Source organism: Oxyura jamaicensis, chromosome 11, assembly GCF_011077185.1.
Source record: "Oxyura jamaicensis isolate SHBP4307 breed ruddy duck chromosome 11, BPBGC_Ojam_1.0, whole genome shotgun sequence".
Taxonomy (NCBI): domain Eukaryota; kingdom Metazoa; phylum Chordata; class Aves; order Anseriformes; family Anatidae; genus Oxyura; species Oxyura jamaicensis.
Genome location: NC_048903.1, coordinates 1829773 through 1847907, shown reverse-complemented (window position 1 = coordinate 1847907; position 18135 = coordinate 1829773). Strand labels below are relative to the sequence as shown.

General features: G+C 50.1%; 1 protein-coding gene across 4 annotated transcripts in view; it reads left to right on the top strand.

The window, feature by feature from the left end:
* Positions 1-18135, top strand: part of NUP93 (nucleoporin 93) — an 82859-nt gene that overhangs the window by 21634 nt on the left and 43090 nt on the right. Inside the window, exon 1 of one of the 4 annotated variants that reach the window (XM_035336369.1) lies at positions 12848-13019. The exons of 1 other annotated variant lie outside the window; for it this stretch is intronic. The gene's annotated coding sequence lies outside the window, so the exon portion shown is untranslated. 2 more of the 4 variants (XM_035336367.1, XM_035336368.1) reach the window with 2 other exon arrangements.

Below are 18135 nucleotides of genomic sequence, written 5' to 3'. Positions count from 1 at the left end.
CCTCCTTGCTGTTCGCACTCCTGCTCAGTATTCAGCAGCATTTATCTGGGTTCCACCTTCCCTCCCTCAGATACTAGCCCGGGGGAAGCAGAGGGGGTTCCTCTTCGTTGGTGCTTTCCGGCTGCTCCTGTACCAGGCTGGCTGTCAGCAGCGCTCCTGTCCCACCTGAATCGAGGAACTGAAGCTGTGCTGCAGGCTGAAACCACCCTCTCAGTGCAAAGCCACCTGCAGTGGCTATCAGCCAGTCTGAGCTGGTGATCTTCAGCTCCTCTGAGCTGAGGCTGTGGCCACACAAACCCTTCGATTACACTGCCAGTTGATTAGAGTCACAGGCTGGGGCTGGAGGAGTCCATACAGCCACTGCCTGCTGCCCGATATCATCGTTTTCTGCAGCAGCATTTTGCATGGCAACCCTTGCTTGGTATGGATTATTTACGATGTGCTTGATCGTAGAGAGTGCTTGAGACAGAGCAGCAAACCCTAATGATCAGAAATCTGTCCTAGCCCACTGCTGGACGTGTACCCAGCTGCAGAGCTGGGTTTGTGCACCCACTGCTCTGTGGTCCTTGAAGACGTGCACAGCCCTGTTCTTCAGCTGCTGGGCTTGCTGCGTTGGGGCTTTTGCAGAGCTGCACCTCGAGGTGCGGGTGCCCGGACCTGAAACCATCAGCGAGAAGCCTTTCCGTATTCCTAGCCCTGCCGTGTGCTTGTTTAGAGCTGAAGCCCCAGGGACAGGAGATAGTTTTAGCAAATAAACGTAAAGGATCTGTGGCAGGATTTCTGAAACAATCGTTCTCTGTTTCCCTCTGTGTATTTGCAGACTCGGGGAAGAAAATGGAGAATTCAGCCGGCGTGTTTACCCAAGCTATTACGCTGGCTTAACCGGTCCATGATGAAGTTCCATTTCAGCACTGAGCTCTCCAGGCTGCGGAGATAAAAATGATCAATTGGAATTGGTTTTGTCCTCCTGTTTTCACATTCAGGTTTCACAGCACCGGATCGGTGGCTGCCACCGTTTCTTCCTGAAAACCTGGCTGACCCTGAACCTTCCCCTGGCCGGGGGCAGCTGCTCCAGCTGTCCATAAACCCGAGGTTTTTTCCACTGTACAGAAATGTAGCAGTGGCTCAGCGTTACGACCGTGTGTCAGAATGGGAAGGCAGAGTTAACTAAATTTAAAACATTTGTTCCATCGCACAGCAGTCCTGCCTGGTGCTCCTGCTTTCCAGAGGGTGTCCAGCCCCGTCCTCTGCAGCGCTTGCCTTGGGCTGATCCAGCTGATGGCTTACGTTGGGGGGACGTGCAAGGCTGACGTTGTGCAGGCAATTAAAATCTATGAATTAGATTAAAACCCAAATGTTAGCGTGCTTTGATGCGATTCTCTTTTTGTTTTCTTCTGGTTGAGATGCGCTTTGGAGATAAAGCTAGAATCAGACTGATCTGCAGCTGCTTGGGGCTTAGCTTGGAGGTTTCTGTATTTTGCTGCTCTTACCTCTTGACCTGCTTGATTCATTTTGTGTCTGAAGCTCTGTCCTTTTTATTCCTGACTTTCCTGTTTATAATACACACAAATCTGTACCGCTTGGTAGCTGTGAAATAACCGCGCTTCATTTCTTGCTTCGAGACTTTATTTTTTTTTTATTTAGAGCTGAGCTTGACAAAGAAGGTCGAGGCCAGGAGCGGTCACAAAGGAGGCATTGTATTTTTACTGTAATACCGGGGTATTGATTGTTGACTTATTGGGAGGCTTAATGCACAGCCATTTCCTTCGTGTCTGAGCGGCCATTAAAATGCTGGCGTGGTGCCAGAGCGTTGAAATCCTGCATTTTATGATATAATCTGGCTCTCCAAAAGTACTAATGTGCTTTGGATTAAAAAAAAAAATAAAAGGCAAGTCTCGAGTTTCCTTGTTTGCTTGTTGCTTTTTTTTAACTTGTTAACCTTTATGTGCTAAAAGGAACATCTGAAGTCGGGGACAGAGGGAAGGAGGCAGGAGTCCTGACGTTTTGAGGTTTGTGCCTTTGAAATTTCTCACCTTTTATCTCTGAGATGCCCAGCGCTTGCCGAGCTGCCGACGGAGACGTTCAGGGAGGCAGAGTGGTGGTACTGACTCCGTGGTTTATTGGATTACAACTAGTCGTGTTTTTTCGAGAGGAAGGCTTTGTTGGTGTTACGCATTAGTGGCGCTGCCCACCAAAATATCTGTCAGCTCGTAGCTCTTCTCAGGTGTGAGACAGGGCTCTGCCTCCCTGCAGAAAACCAGTGACCGTGTTCAGCTCCCAGGGGTGCTTCCCCACGTTGGCCAATGGTACCTGGTCCACCTGGTCCTTGGGCTCAAGGCTCGGGGCCACGCCACTGATGGGACGGTTTTCTAGCTTGCAGAAAAGGCTGCGGAGAGTTGAATATGGGTGTGGGAGGCCTGATGCTAGTGCTGCTGTGCAGGGACAACCCTTGCACAAAGCAGCTTGCCTGATTGCAGTTACCTGTTGGTATCGGTAAGGCAGGAAGGGATGGCAGGCTTCTAACTAAGACTTCTGACTCTTACAAACCCTTTGCCATCGCAGTCAGCCAGCAGTGCCCCCAGGCCCTCCTTTCCCAATTGCTCTCTGGAACAGGTCCCTAGTGCTTTTTCAGGCTGCATACCCAGTTTTCTTTCTTCTCATCTCCCTGGCTTTTCTGTCTCCCCTTTAAAGAAACGCAAACTGTCATAAAGCAGAAAGGATTAAGCTTGCTTCACTTTCTGCGTGTCTTTGCTTTTGAGCGGGGATGGGAACGTGCTTTTGGTGGAAAACGCTGCTGTTCAGCGACCTGGCTGTAAGGCGGTGATGCTGCCTTTCACAACCTGCCACGAAGAACAATAATTACACCAAGCCTTAGCTGTAATGCACCTCAAGTAAGTACTGGAAGTGAAGGGAGGATGACACAGCTTTCTGTTCTCCCAGATGTGTGGGATGCGCTTCACAGAAGGTGAGGAGCCCGGAGTTTGCCCTCTGGCTGCTGGCCGGGGTGGTATCGCATCTTCCATGCCCAGACCTGTAGCCAGGACACTCGGGCCCCCTTCTTGTCATTCCAGCTTTCCGTTAAATAGCAAGATGCCATGAAGTGGGGTTCCTACCTGTCAGATTCTTTGTGTGATACTTTTGCCTAGAAGGACAGAGCTTTCCCCTGCTGGGAACCAGTAGTAGTTGCTCCATGTCCACAGCACCTGCCAGTGTGGCTGGTGCCATGACCCGGGTGAAACTTGTGCTGGTATCTCTGTTATATTTTTCCAGCCCTTGAAGATTTAGGGTTCTGTGTCCCCCTCGGTCCCCATCTGACCTTCCCCAGCCCCCTGTTCCAGTACCCTGCCAGTCTGGTGGTTCTGTGCAAGGCAGCATCCTCGTTTCCTAAAGAAATAAAGATGCTGGAAAAACCTTTTTGGACTTCCCCCGCGCAGTTCATACCCATTGAATTACCGTGGTCGCTCTGCAGGATTTCACGGGGACTTTTCAGTGTGTTGCGTTCGGGGGACAGATCGCAAAGCACTGTGGAAATGAGTCTCTCTTTTTTTTTTTTGTACTAAATGAGAAAAAGAACCTAATGAGCTACCCTGGGTTTCCAGCTCACCTTTGTGCGGCGTACAGCCCAGCTCCTGAGCACATGTATTCCCTTTCCAGTGGCTCTTGTGTGGCATGGCCCCTGCTTACCTGCCTTAATCAGAGTTGAGCGTTAAAAGGTAGAAAAGAGAGGATGTTACCGTACAGCAATTTAATTTACACTGTGGCAACAACTATTTATAGACGTTAAATAATTGCCATGCCAATTTAAGTCGCCCTGTTCCACTTTTTTAGATACTGGCAATTGCAGGAGATGATAAACTCTTTCTCTACAGGAGGGTGAATTAATAGGTGTCCCAGGAGGCCTGGAAGGGGCAGGATTTGATTGCATTCCTCGAATGCTTAACACCTAAGGCTCTCAAATTAGATAGCAAAGAGAATCTGTTGAAAGAACATGTGGACGCGCAAGGAGAGCCCTCGCTGATAATGGAGGACCCCAGGGGAAATGTGTTTGGGGGAGTATTAAGCTGAAGCTGGAAGATCTCCTTTGGAGCAAATATTAATAAAAGTTTCTTCAGAAATGAAATGAAGTGTTCTTACTTCCAGCTTTAGTCAGGAGTGCAGGTGCTGAGCTCTGCCCTCTGGGGACAGCGACAGGACCCGAGGAGACAGCAGGGAGTGGGGATGGGAGGGTCAGGCTGGGTGTCAGGGAGAGGTTCTGCACCAGAGGGTGGTCGGGCACTGGGACAGGCTCCCCAGGGATGTGGTCATGGCTCTGAGCCTGCTGGAGCTCAAGGAGTGTTGCTGAGAAGTCTTAGATGTATGGTGTGGGTTTGGGGTGGTCCTGTATGGGGCCAGGGATTGGACTCAAGTGTCCTTGTGATCCCCTTCCACCTCAGGATATTCTTTAATTTTATAATGAATATGCACAGGAGTTAATGTCACTTGCAAGACCACAGTTCAGTATCTCTCCATGGACAATACCCTCCCTCATCATTGCTGAGCAGCTGGTATTCCTACTTAACAACATGCACTGCTGTGTTTTTGCCATCACCGTGCTGTAGAAGCTGCTGCTCCCCAAGGAAACCCCTGCTGAATGAGCAGAGGTTCAACCCAAACTCCAAGCAGGTGAATCTGCAGCCTGTGTTACTGTGCCTAATAACAGGGGGAAGGAAATTGCTTTGTGGGGTGTCTCTACTATAGAGCACGGTGCAGCAGAGGACCTACGAGTTCCCTGTGAAGATGGACGGGAAATGCTCAAGTTTTGCCTGATGAGCAGAGTTAGAGCAGCGATGCTGCTGGATGTGACTCCTGCGTGCTTGACATTGTGTAGGTGCTATTTTTTGTTAGCAAAATAGGTCCTGGAACCCTGTCTGCCCTCTTCGAGCTGCTTCTGAAAGGTTTTTTGCAACAAGGGTTCTGAGCCTGCGGCGGTGCAAGGTCTCTGATGAAAACCAGAGCCTCCGAGGGGTGGGGAGAGGAGAGCTGATATGGGCTGGGCCTCTTCTTCAGGAATGAGTAAGGTGTGCAAAGTAATAGCAAAGTAATTTACATGAAAATGCATTGACAGCATCCACTCAAAACCTGCCGTGTGATCTTTGTGCTTGCTTACAGGTGATGCTAGGTGGAAGGTGGATATCCAGGTGCATTAGGTTGCCTGCGCGTGTTCAGCACCAGGCAGGTGAACCCTGTAAGGGCGGCAGCCACGACTGACAGAAGTATTTGATCCGTTTTGAGCAAAGGGCAGAGCAGCTCTCACGCTTCTGCTGTTACGGTGGTGAGAAGCACTCGCTCTCTGGGTGCCCGCTGATCTTTGGCTGGTCTTGGGGGGCCAGGGCAGGGAGTTCTCTGTTACTTCCTGCCATAAATTTTGCAATATGGGCGCTGGAGCAGCTGGAGCTGAAGGGAGATTAGTGAGGTTTTTGTTTAAACCACTAATCAGTCCTTACTTGCTTTAGTCTTGGCTGGTGCTAATCTAGTTCCAGTTTGAACTGGTGACCTCTGTTTGAAAGTCACTTTGTCCTTTAATAGTTTTCTGGGTCAGCATCTGTCCCTTCCTGAGGGTCCCTTGATCTGTGCGCTTGAAAAGGCTGTTGTGTTTTTGTGAGACTAATCCCTATTTTGTGTGGCCGTGCACACTGCTCTAAGTGAAAGCCGTGCGTGTTCCCCTCCTTCACCTCGGTGAGTCCTTGCTCCTTTTCTAATCGGGCAGGTTGTAACTCAGTTTTCAGGGGCTTTCTCTTGCCTTTAATTTTGGAGGGTTTGGATGGATGACAGAAGCTGATGGTAAGGTCCAACAGCCAAGGTCTCCTTCCCAAGATGTTGTTCCCAAATCTCTGCACAAAGTCCTTGAGGTCAGCCTGTCTCCAGATGCTTGCTGCTGCTGGGTGCTGCCTCACCGTAACCAGCCCACCTAGGGATGCGTCGCGGTGTCGATCCTTCATCTCGACTGAGCCCCGAGATTTGTCCCTCCCAGTTCCCTTCCATCTCTGTCCCTGTTCTCCAGCCAGCCCAGTTCTTGCCACGGGCTTTGCAAGGAATTACTGGGTGATAACTCAAAAGCAAGATCCTGTAAACATTTTCCAGTGTAAAAAAGGGAAGAGATGTCCAGATGGGAGATCATTGGGTACGGTGAAAGGCGTGTGAGTACAAAAGGAGTAATGTTAATAACTCCAGTCTTCTGGGTGTGAAATTCCAGATCAGACCTCCTTAGTTTCAATGTGGTGTGCTTTAAGGGCAAGCTAAGCTGTTCATCCCTGCATCTTCCTTTTTAGTTGAGCTCCAGAGATGGACGCTTGTTGTTCCTCTGCGGGAGGCTGTATCCCCAATATCCTCTAATCCGAGGTGACAAGGCGAGGAGAGCCAATCCATCCTGTGTAGAAATGTTACTTGGGAGGAGACTTGGTGCTAACGTATTGATAAATACGTACAGTTTGTTAATCGTTGCGGTGATGATGACAATCTTGAACAATTAACAAAGCAGGCCTGGCCAGCGTGGGCTCATTCGCAGGAGGATGAGCCAGGGCTGGAGAAGTCTCTTTCCAGCTATGAGCTGCTCCATGATGCCCGTGAACTCCCCCAGGAAGGAGAGCAGAGAGCAAACACGTGGCAGATGTTAGGCGTGTTGCTTGCTGCAGGACTGGAAGGCATGTGGATATTAATGCGATGAGCCCAGCATAAAGGCCTGAACGGAGTAGACTTGACCTCTAATGAAGCCTGCCGAGATGCCAGTACTGATTTCAGTGGTGCTTTGGCTGGAAAAACCATGGCTGGTTTGACAAAGCTGGTTGTAACCATCCTGCTCGTGGGTGTTTCACTTCTCCTGCAGGCCAGTAGTTCCTGTGCTGCTTTCTTCAGAGCTGGCAGCTGGAATTAAAGGAAAAGCACAAATTTAGCTTCCTTGCTAAGGAAAATGGAGAATGCTGTCTTTGTCCTGCCTCTCCAGTGGTAATACGGAGCTGCGTGGTGTCCTGTCCCACGTAGCAGCCCTGCACATCTTGGGTGTAAAGCAACCTGCTCAGTCCTCTCGCTGCTTTGATTTTATCCCCCTCTCAGCCCTGTTTGCTTTGATATTGGGAACTGTTGAGGTTCCCCTGGCAGAGAGCTGAGCAGGTTGCTCTTCCGTGTGTCGCGATGCTGCTGCTGGGCTTGGTTCTGCGTGTTGCCCTTTTTCCAGTGATGCAGATCCACGGGTGGTTGCTGCCATGCAGGGGGAGGCAGAGCTCTCCGGCCCACTCACAATTAATAATAGAGCCCTGGGGAAACAAAGGTAAAAGCAGGGACTTCTTCTGTTCCCATGTGGATGTCTACGTGGTGCCTGTTGGGCTTTGTGTGATGAGAGCTCAGCGACATTTCACGAGGAGCAGGAGCATCGATAATTGCATCCTGGCTAATCGTCGCAGGAGGACCGTGCTTGCTGCGAGCTGCTGCTCTGCGGTTTCTGCTGGAGTTAATAATTCAGTGCCGGGCTGTGTCAGAGGTGCTCTTAAATCAGGTCTCCGTGGGTTGAGGACGTCGCAGGGGCATTGGTATGAGTCGGAAGAGGGGAAAGATGGGCTTGGTGTTTGGGTCATTAACTTGTTTGGGCCTCCAGGTGCCGTTAGCGTAACCTCCCCGTGCTCACCTGTGTGATACCACGAGGGACGTGGGAATTCACCTTCCTACAGAACCGGGCTCGATCCAGCAGCTAGAAAGACCTGCAGAAACGAAGGTGTGAGTATCAGTCACCTGCTGTAATAGGTCGTGGGGCCGAGGGGGTTTTGCCTGCCGTGACACCACGGCGATGGTTTTCTGAAAGCTGTTTTACCGTGAGTTCAACTGCTTTGCAGCGCGCTGTGCCCGACCTCCCTGCGAGAGGGGGGACCTGCCTGTGGTCACGGCAGTGCTGGCAGTCGTCTGTGAGAGGCATTGACCTTCAGGGCTAGTGTGTATATATATATATATATATATATATATAAAAGGGTTAGCATTCCGATTAAAAATTAACACGTTCCCTGCATAATTACAGACTTAGAGCATGCACTAATGCTGTACAAAAGAGGGCTTTCCAGGCTCCAAAAGCCAGAGCCATCGCTCCTTTCCCCCCTAGTCCTTGTAATTACCCCTGGCGTGTTTAAAACCCTCCTCAAATTCTGCTGCAGAATAGCCGTTTGGCTTCCAGTTGTGTGTTTTTTTTTAAGGTGATTATTCTTTTTAACGCTAAAGAAGGAAAGTGGTTTGAATATTCATGGCACATTATAATTTTGAAAATAATCTCCTAGTAGATATTTAACAATGGCTTTGGGTAAATGGACACTTGTTGCGCTTTGTTTAAACGATTACATCTCAATTATCGCTTGATGGTGAGAGCATGGGTAATACCCCTGGTTCTTTGTTCAAAAGGCTCTAATTAAAACCGGTTCCTGCTCTCGCCTCTCGGATAAATATGGACGGGAGGTAGCTCAGTGACACTCTGTCAAATTGCCGAATTGAGTGCAAGTTCCCCATTCATCCCGACAAATGATACCGCTAATTGGGGTGCGGGGCGGGGATGGCAGAACAGCGCTGCCAGTGTCGCTGCTAATCCCCTCTGCCCGGGCTTCCCCCTCCTCTGCTTGGCTTGGGACTGTCACTCTCCTGATTTTACTAGGTATGATTTTTCCCCATTCCTAGGTCAAAAAAGCAGCTCCCCTGCATCGGTGCTGCCAGGGCTGCTTCCCCGCTCGGTGTGTTTCCATCCTGCCTCCTGGCCGGGGCACGGTGAGCCCCAAAAAGCTGCAGTAAAACTCGGCTCTGCCTTGAGCTCCGTAAGAAGCCTGTGGCTCCCACTCTGGCCAGGTTTGTGGGTTTTCCCCTGCTAGAAGAGGCCACCAAGCATTGCTGGAGGCCGATCACTTCTCAGTCCTCATATTTGCTTCAGCTTTGGGTGACTCACGTTCTCCTAGCCCATGAAAATTTGCTCTTTGCCACGGAGCCCAGATTTCCTGCCAGATAGGCCGGCAGTATTATGATAGGCTCAGCCCAGCTGCCTGTCTGCGCTGTTTGCGTGGCAGTATCACTGTATTGATGCGAAAGGAAGCGTAAGCTTTATTTACTCCCTGTCCTCTTTACCCCTAACCAGCCCGAACCCAACTCCTGAACCGCTGGCTCCTCTCTCTGCATCCCTCCGGAGGAAGAGGATGAGTGTGCAGAGCTGGGAGCGCAGCGCACGCGGTGTGACAGCCGCCTTCCGAGGAGACCTCGCTTGTCATTAGTGCTGGCTAATCACTGCCAGCCTTGCAGAGAGGAAGGAGATAATGCTCTAAGGCACTCTCCAGACCCACTATGACAGTGCAGTATTCGCTGCTGCCACGGCGCTGGATTAAGCAGAGAGGAAAAGATTTTCGGGAAGGAGCTACCTGTCCCTCATGTAACTCGCTGCTGCCAGCAGCGTCTGCTACTTTTTGCTGTCTAATGCTGCTTGCTGGTAGGAGGCATTGCAGCTGTAGGACTTAAAGTAAATAAATAATAAATAAATAAAAGCTAATACAGTAATAAATCCAGGGGTGCTTTTTGTATCTGTCCTCTCTCCCCTGCCCAATGCTAGACTCTGAAAGAAAGGGAAAAGAGACTAGAGGGGCTGTATCCTTGGATGCTTTAGGGTTTTTTCTTGGCTTTAGGGTAGGGATGATGGCATCTTTGATTTCATGGTTATCGTGAAGGAATCTCCTTCACCCCAGAGATGTATTGGCACTGGAGAGGGAAGGAAGTCCTGGTAGGCAATGTATGGTTGGGCACCCAGGGAGTGTGAGGGGGTGAGGTAGACACAGGAGGATATTCATATGCTGTCAGGAGCTGAAAAATCTGCCTGACTCTCTTCCCTTTCAAACTGAAATCAACTGGTTTTAAGAACAACAAAAAAAATTCTAAACCCAACCCATCTCCTGTGATCAAACAGCTGGTGTTAACTTTAACTGCTGCTACATAAAAACACCTAGCCAGGGGTGCGGGTTATCCAAACAACTCCAGTGCAAGCATCACAAAAACCATTAAAGCAATTCACGTGGCTTCTGCATGATCTTTGCTTCATCTCTCTTTGGGATATGGTGCTTTCTTCTCAGAAGTAAAACTTTGATGGCTTTCCTTAGCTGTGGCCCAGTAACCCCGAGCAGTAGTTTTTATCCCCGTTTCCTCCCAAAGTCACATTTGAGTGCAGGATTGATTGATGCTGAATGCTGCTAAATTGATTTCCAGCAACAGAGACAGCGGTTCCGACATCTTAGCGTGGCTACCGCTCAGTGCTGGTTATGCTAACAGCCATTTGGAGGGAATAGCTTCTGGTCCTGCCCACCAGGGCTGTTGCGTTAAGGAACCCGTAGGTAAGGGAAGCCGCTGCCGTGCCGAGCCACGCTGGGGAAGCTTCCCCTGCAACGCTGGGAGCTGAAGAGGAAATCTGTAAAAGGGGAGAGTAAGCTGTGCTGATCTGTACCGTGTGCTTCTGCAGCTGCAAGTAGCTTCTGCAGTACGTTACGTGGCTGGAAAACAACAGAGACCCTCTGCTTGTGAAACAGCATCTTTAGAGCTGCTGCTGGCAGCTCCAGGTCCACCGTGCTCCTCAAGTCCCTGTCCCAAAGAGCTGGCTGTCTCTCCAGGTAATGCCCTTCGCCTGTTTAAAGTTTGCCTGGAAAGCAGAAGCTCTGTGCATCTCCTGTGCTCGTGGCGCCGTACAGCCGGCAGGTTTTGTGAGCTGGAGGTGAGGAGGTGGAGAAGCTACCCAAAACCAGGGCAGAGCAGCGAGGTGCGGAGGTGAGCACGGCTGCGGGGACACCGCGAGGCAGGGATGCTCAGAAATGCCTGCGTTAGATTAATCCTGCGATTATACCCCCTTCCTCTCCCCACATGGACCTTGCTTGTGCTCTGGGGTGTAGCTGGTAGTGAGCGGGGGTTTTCCTTTAAGAGCATCAATGTTTTTGGTCCTGTTTTTTCCACTCGGGAGACTCCTGATACGGGGATTCAGGAGTTCTGAGCGGTGTTTCTTGGGTTACCAGCAAGGAGAGTTTGCTCCTTGCAGTGGTTTGAGAACTCACTCCTAGGATCAAGTTTGCTGGTTTCCAAGCCAAAACGCCCTGTTCTCGAGCAGCCTCTGTGCCAGTGCAGCTCTGACTTGTGCCAGGTGCCTGGCGACGCCGCTGGAAGTAGGTAAGCCTGAGTCACTGAGCACCCTCTGAAAACCTGACACCGGCAAGTGGAATTGCTCCCGGACCAGAAGGTGCACCGTTAATTCAGAGCCTGTTTGTCCTCTCTGTAAAATACTCTGCACCATTTTTCCTGGTACTTTGTGTCCAGCCAGTACCCCTGCAGTGTGGTTTTAATTAAGGCAAAAATGGAAATAATGGCTTGCTTGGGTTTCAGGGTGATTCTGCAGACAGGTCAATGGTAGCAGACAGCCAGAAGCTCTCCTGAGAGCGCCCCGTGCCTCCGTACATCCCAACGTGGACATCCCAAATCCGGATTTTTGTGGCCGAGTGCTTGCAAACAGAGGACGTGCCTTCAGCAGGCAGACTGCTAGAGCTGGGAGATGCAGTACGAGTGCAGCAGGGCTGCCGCTCGGGGTTTTAGGAGAAGATTCAGAGTTAGGGAGTGCCACCAGCAGCTGGAGGGAGCTGCGCTGGCACGGCGGGTTAAACCCGCAGAAGCGACCCTCCCTTTGGTAAAACCCTTCTTCAGGCTTGCGCGCTTTGCCTACTAGCAAATGCATTCCTTATTTCTTCAGCGCTTCTAATTTTTTTTTTCCTTGAGCTGGGGGTGGTCCGTTTCTCGATGTTTCTCTGGCTTTCTGCACTGTAATGATGGCACCATCACCTGACTGCTGGAATATACTGGCCTGACTTTAATCATCGGGTGACTGGCTCTTAGCATGGCTTCATCTCTGCTGTTTTACATCCCCTCTTGTAATTGCACGGTCGCTCGCAGCATTGTTTTTCTATTGGCGACACCGAAAGGCACACGTTGGGGTTTTGCGTACCCTTATACTTTTTGTTTGATGCTTAAAGTGTGCGGGAAGAAGTGGTACGTGGCGAATAAAATCCTCCTGATTTCTCAGCAGCGTATTTTTACCCCTCGTGCCCAATCATTTGTGATGAGGATGCTTTTATATGCATACATTTATATATATTTCATGTTTAAGGATCGCACGGAGGAAGATGCAGCCGGGCTGAGCATGTATTAATAACAGGGCTGCGCTTGTCGTGCTGACAGTTCCGTGGAGGTATCCGTGCATACCATTAACCGACCTCTTCAGAGCCACGGAGACGACCACCGTTTAATGTAAATGCTATCTACAGCTTTTAACTGCTGAATAACCAGAGCCAGCAAAACAATGGGGAATCAAAGCCCCCCGCGACAACGTCGACACCGATTAATATGCGGTGAGATGATGAGCCGGTACAAGTAGTTTCAGCAGCTCTGCGGGGCTAAAATGGCAGAGGCTTTGCTGATGCTGTATCACATCGAGCTCGCGTTTATTCCAGCCTCATGGTATGTGCAAATTCATGCAGCTCGGCGAAGGGAATAGCTTCACAACTGGTGCTACAGTCAGTGGCCGCGGTGCTGCATCACAATGCAGCAAATGCATTTTCCACATTAACCAGACATGACAGCTGAGCCGATTATTAACCATGCAATATGTCGGAAGTCATCAAAAATTCACATCAGAGTAATTGCAGCGGCTCAGGGAAAGGAAAAAAAAATCGTGCTCTCTCCTCTCGCCTGCACGCCGCCTCACCCCCTCCCGGTCCCTACATGGTACAGTCCGTTAACAATAAAATATCCTCTGTAACCTATAAACTGGTACTCCCATCAGTTTCTGGTTTCAGGCTGATGCTTTCCCTAGAATTTGAATAAAGCACACCGCTGGAAAAAAAAAGACGTAGCTGCTTTGCGGGCAGTGGTGTTCAGCCGGGGAGAGCAGCTGCCTTCTTATTGTCTTGCAGGACTCTTCGCTGTCTCGGCCATTTCAGGACTTGCAGGTTTTTCTGTTTATTTTTTTTTTTTTTTCCTTTTTTTCTTATTTTTTTAAAGATGGGAAAACTCGAGCGTTAATACAGAGAGGTACGGCCGTGCGAGCCCAGGTACCAGGCACTTGAAGTGTGGCAGTTAGGGCCAGCGTTAGCAGGTTTGTAACTCCGCAGTACTGAGATCTACAGGTAGGAACGCCTCTTTCCAAACGTATGAAACGAAGGGAAAAAGCTTGCTTCGGCAGGGGTTTTCCTCCAGGTGTCTTTTATCGTGGTTTTTCTTTGTGCTGTCGCCGCAGGCTCTTGCGAGGGGCAGGTGAGAGATGAAAAGAGCAGGTGGGGACCTGGGGGGAAATTGTCCTTTGGTGGCAAAAAGGGCACCCCGAGCTCGGTGCCGATACCTTGTGGTGCTCTCCTGCTCGGGAGCAGCTGCTGGGTGGGGCAGCCCAGCCTCTGCTCGGGTCTCGCCTTGCAGAAATCCTCTTCAGCGCTGCTGATTTCGCTTTCAATGGGAGCAGAAATGCACTAGCCTAACTTTCTGAATGTCTTTATTCCTGTTTTTTTCTTCCCTAGGCTGTGAAGCGTCTACGGAAGTATTTTTAGCAAAGATAAGGAGGCTGCCTTATGGTGTGATTTGCTTAGTTTTCATTGTGGTGCAGAGATGTCGGTCCACTCCTGTCTCTGGTCCTGCAGATGCACTTGTGATTTATTTAAAGACACGCTGAACTTTCTTTAATTTTATTTAAAAGTAAAGATTTTGGATGTGTGATGAAAATGGAAATAGGAACAGCCTGTCAGGAAATATTTCTACTTCCCAGAGTAACCGAGGTGCCTAGATTTGCATTTTTGCTCGGTTTCTTGAATAAGAGGGTGAAGTAGATTTGCTTAGTCAACTCGAGTCTGCAGCCCGGACCCCACCTCTCTTTCAAGTGACTAGGATGCGATCAGAAAGGGGTTAAGGCAGTGGAACGGTAGGAAAGAGCAGCAATCGGGGGCTGAATGTGAATATAGCTGGAGTGGCCACGACCGGCTGGCTGGGAGGCAGCTGAATTCATGCTCTCAGCCCCACGCACTCGGGCTGCGTGCGACCTGCAGGCTCTGCTTGGGGGCAGAAGCGCGGGGTGGGTCTCTCCTCCTGCTCTCTCAGAGGTTTTTTTTTATCCATACGGGGAGGAAAAGTGGGTTCATGAGATGTACCAGGCTGGGACAGCACTCAGCATCCCTGCTCGGGTGGGAAGGTGCCACCGTGCCACCTCCTGTGCCCTCCTTTTGTTCGCCGAGGAAAGCCTGAGCTGTCGGCAAGGGGAAGCGCCAGCACTGCTTGGCCAAAAAGTTGCCTTTTTAACCCAGCTTACCTGTGCTGGAGGTCTTCCTGCGGAAGCTGCTTAGGTAAAAAGATGGAGGAAGCATCTCCACCGACCCGCGTGGGAGCTGCCTCGCTGAGCCCTGCGCTTGGTGGTGGTGCAAATTATTTTCCTTTGTCTGAAGTGGGTGGGAGACGGAGTTCATCCCGGCTCCGTAAATGAACGTATAGAAAATGACTGAGCCACGGTAATTAATAATTAGCTGCAGGTCTCTTACAGCAGGCTTTTCCCTGCTATCTGCTGGCAGCATCTGCAGTTGGCATTTCATTTACACTGAAGTCCGAAAGCTTGCGTGCCTCGTTAATGCACGGCACAGACGAAGGCACGCGCTGCTGGAGGGTTCCTTAGCCAGGGTGGAGTACAGCTGGGGGGGGTGGGGGGGGGGGAGATGGAAACCTTTTGTCTCCCCTGCATCCTCAGCACACCGCTCCGGTGCCCCGCGTCGGAAAAGTTTAAACCTCAGGCTGGCAGCACAATAGGGGAAAAAGGCAGAAAAGGGAAAAAAAAAAAAATGTTTATTGTAAGGTGCCATTTGGTGCAGCAGAGACTTCGAGTAAATGCTTTTCTCCTTGGGCTTGAGAATGGCTGAGCGTTTTAAATATGAATGGTGTGATGGGAGCAGGTATATTCTGGACTTCTGCTTTTTTTTATTTTAACGATCGGTGATTAATAATTCATGGGCAATTTAAATAATTAACTTTGTGAAATGTAGCAGTAATGTAGTGAGAAAACACCGTTTTTAAGGACCACATGCATGCCTGAGGATTTAAAGGTATCACACACGAGCTGCTCCGGCTTGCTTGCTTTCCCTGTCAGTGGAATCCTTCCGTTTGTTCTATGGACACGCTGCTGTGCTGGAACTGCCTACCAGGTGAACAAAATAGCTGCGATTTAGTTAAAAATAGTGAGGCAGAATGGGCTAACTGATTGGGGCTTATTTTCCTTGCTCGGGTGGATGATTTGGGCAAATCATGTGTTATTTAAGAGGAGTGAACTTTACATTTCCTCTCTTCCTTGTGATTCAGGTGTATTTAAAACCAAAAAAAAAAGCTTATTTTTCTTAACACCGCAGTATACGCCTCTTGCTTTTCTAGTGCTAGCCGGCCCCCATCAGCGAAATCAAGTAGATTTAACTTTTTGAAAGGCTTGTTTTCCCCGGGTGGGTTTCTCTGGGAGGCGTCAGATAGCCGCGCGACGGGGAAATCAGTGGAAGCGCCGCGCCGGGCAGAGCCACCTGTGCCGGGGAGCGTCCCCGGCGTCCCCGGTCCCCTTGGGTCTGGGGCTCACGGCACCGACAGGCTGTGTCCCGGGGGGCAGCTGCCCACATCGCTTGGTGCTTGGCGTGCAGGCGGATGGAGGCTGCGAGCGTTGGGCTTGGCTTTCCCCCACCGCCGTGGCGAGCCGAGCAGCGCCCGCGAGGAGCGCTGGGGAGGCGGCGCGCAGGCTTTGCCCTGCTGCGGGATGGGAGCACGGCAGGAGAAATCCTTCAGCCCCGCTCGGTCTGGGAGCAGGGAGAGGCTCGGGCTCAGAGCGCTGCCAGGCTCACCGCTCGCATCCAGAGAAGGTAAAAAGAACAGTTTTTTCGTTACCTTTTTTTGTTTTTACATACAGTTTGACATTAACTTGAAAGCGTTTCACTTTTTTTTTTTTTTTTTTTTTTTACATCTGAGATTGTGGAAGAAGAGATGTGCAAATAATAATGTGCTTCATTTCCAAAAAAAGCCTGACAACTCCCCTGCTTCTCAGAAGGGCGCGCTTGCATGCTCCAAACCAGCCCAGCAAAAGGATAAGGCGCTCAGTGGGGATGGGGAGGCTGGAGGATTGTGTTTAGATTTGGAGAAGTGGGTTAGAGGAGGCTGGGTGTTAATAATGAGCAGATTTGCTTAATAATTTGTCCTTCTTGCTGGTGCTCCATAAGAAATGTGCCACTCGGGGCTGGGAAATGCTTCATCAGCTGGTAGGGAAGGCAGCTTGGCTTTCAGACGCGAACATATCCCAAGAAATGAATTTGCTGCCGCCGGGCTGAGCGGGTTATTGTATCTGCCTCCGTGCTGATGCTAACGTTGGGCAATTAGTCCGGTGACAGCCACCGCAAGCTCGTCGCTGTGCCTCCTTTATGCCTTTTTCTTTTCAAACTACTCCCTTATTAGCTGCTGTTTGCTATGGTACTCGCAGGGAAAGCCTATCCTCCTGCAGCAGGGCTGGACACTCCTCTTCCCTCAGCTTTATGAATTTTCCGTGTGGTGCCGACGGATTCCCAGGGGCTGGTTTCTCGGCGCGCTCCATCTCGGGAGACTCCCCAGCAGCTCTTGGTACAGTAAATCGAGGTGTGGTCTGCCAGGGCAGCCTCGTCTTTCCTCCCTGAGATGCAAGGAGGTGACACGGGCAGAAATTTAACATACAGGATTTATTTGCTGCTCTTCTTTTTGAGCATCCTCCTCTTAGAGGGAGAGGAAGGCGCAGCGACTTCCCGAGAAAGCGTGGAGTAACCTCGATGCTAAAATGGCAGCGAAAGAAATAAGAAAATGGCGTCATCAGTGAAATTAGTTCTGATGGCTTGATTTGAAGGATGCCTCTGCCTGATGCAAGGCTGTTTTCAGTAAGAGGTATTGCATTACAGGCGTAGTTCTGGCTATACGATGAAGCTTTAAAATCATTTAAATTGGTATTTGTTTTCACAGTATGACAAAAAGCATGATACCAGGAAGGCAGGTAGGATAACTTCATCCGGCGGGTGATGAGAAATTAGCATGCTGTAAATATTTTTAATTGTAAGCTCGTATTATGGATTTCAAGCCCTTTGGCAGTAACTCATCATTTATTTCAAACAGAGTTCAGGAAACAGCTGAAGCCCTGAGCGCAGAGCGAAGCCCCACACCAAGGGCATCCCTCTGCATTTAAACACCTCGAGAAAAACAAACGGCCGTGCGCATTTGGGAACTTGATGAACAAGCTCAGATTCCAGGCTGCCAAAAACTGGCCGGCCCCATGGCTTCTGGTGTGTGGTTTGCTCGCTCTGCGCGGATGCTGTCGCTGATGGTGAAATAGCAGGGACCACGATGGGCTTCTGGTGGGCAGCTGGTCCAGCTGCTCTGCTCTCGCTGAACAAGTTGTATTGCAAGTGAGGCGACATTTAATTGCCTTTGTGGCATTGGGTTCCTCCACATTCATTAAAACTAATGGAAACGCTGTCTGAGGTGCTGTCAGGTGTGGTGTGCGGGTGTTAGCCAGCTGAGCAAGCTGCTTCTGGTGCCTCCTGTGTAGCATTTCCTCCTGCTGTACTCCGTGGGTGAGGGTCTGCCCACCTTCCTTCTCTCTGACGTTTTCTTTGCCATTGCTTCTCTTCCTTCTGTTCCTTGCGTGATCTCTAAGCACGTTAGGGTTATTTAAGACTTTCTACTTCATTATGTGTGTCATACCTATTGCACAGATTTCCTTGGCATTTCTAACGGTGGTGGGACCTGGGATCCTTGCTAAGCGGCTCCCAGTCGCATCGCAGGGAGATGGAAAATGAGTAATGCCTGGGGAGGAAGAGAGGAGCCGCTAGAGAAGGTAGCACTGTTCCTCACGCTATTTTTGTGTTGCATTAACAATTGCTGCCAAAATGATCTGTGTGGTGGAGGTTGATAATTGTACTTGAAAGAGAATCTCACTCTGAGCACCTTTGTTCTAAAATTTTAGGTTAAAAAAGGTGTTATATAAGCTTTATGCCATTAAAGCGTTTGTGACTTTGAAAAGTCTCTGTTGAAACCACTTCTAACAGC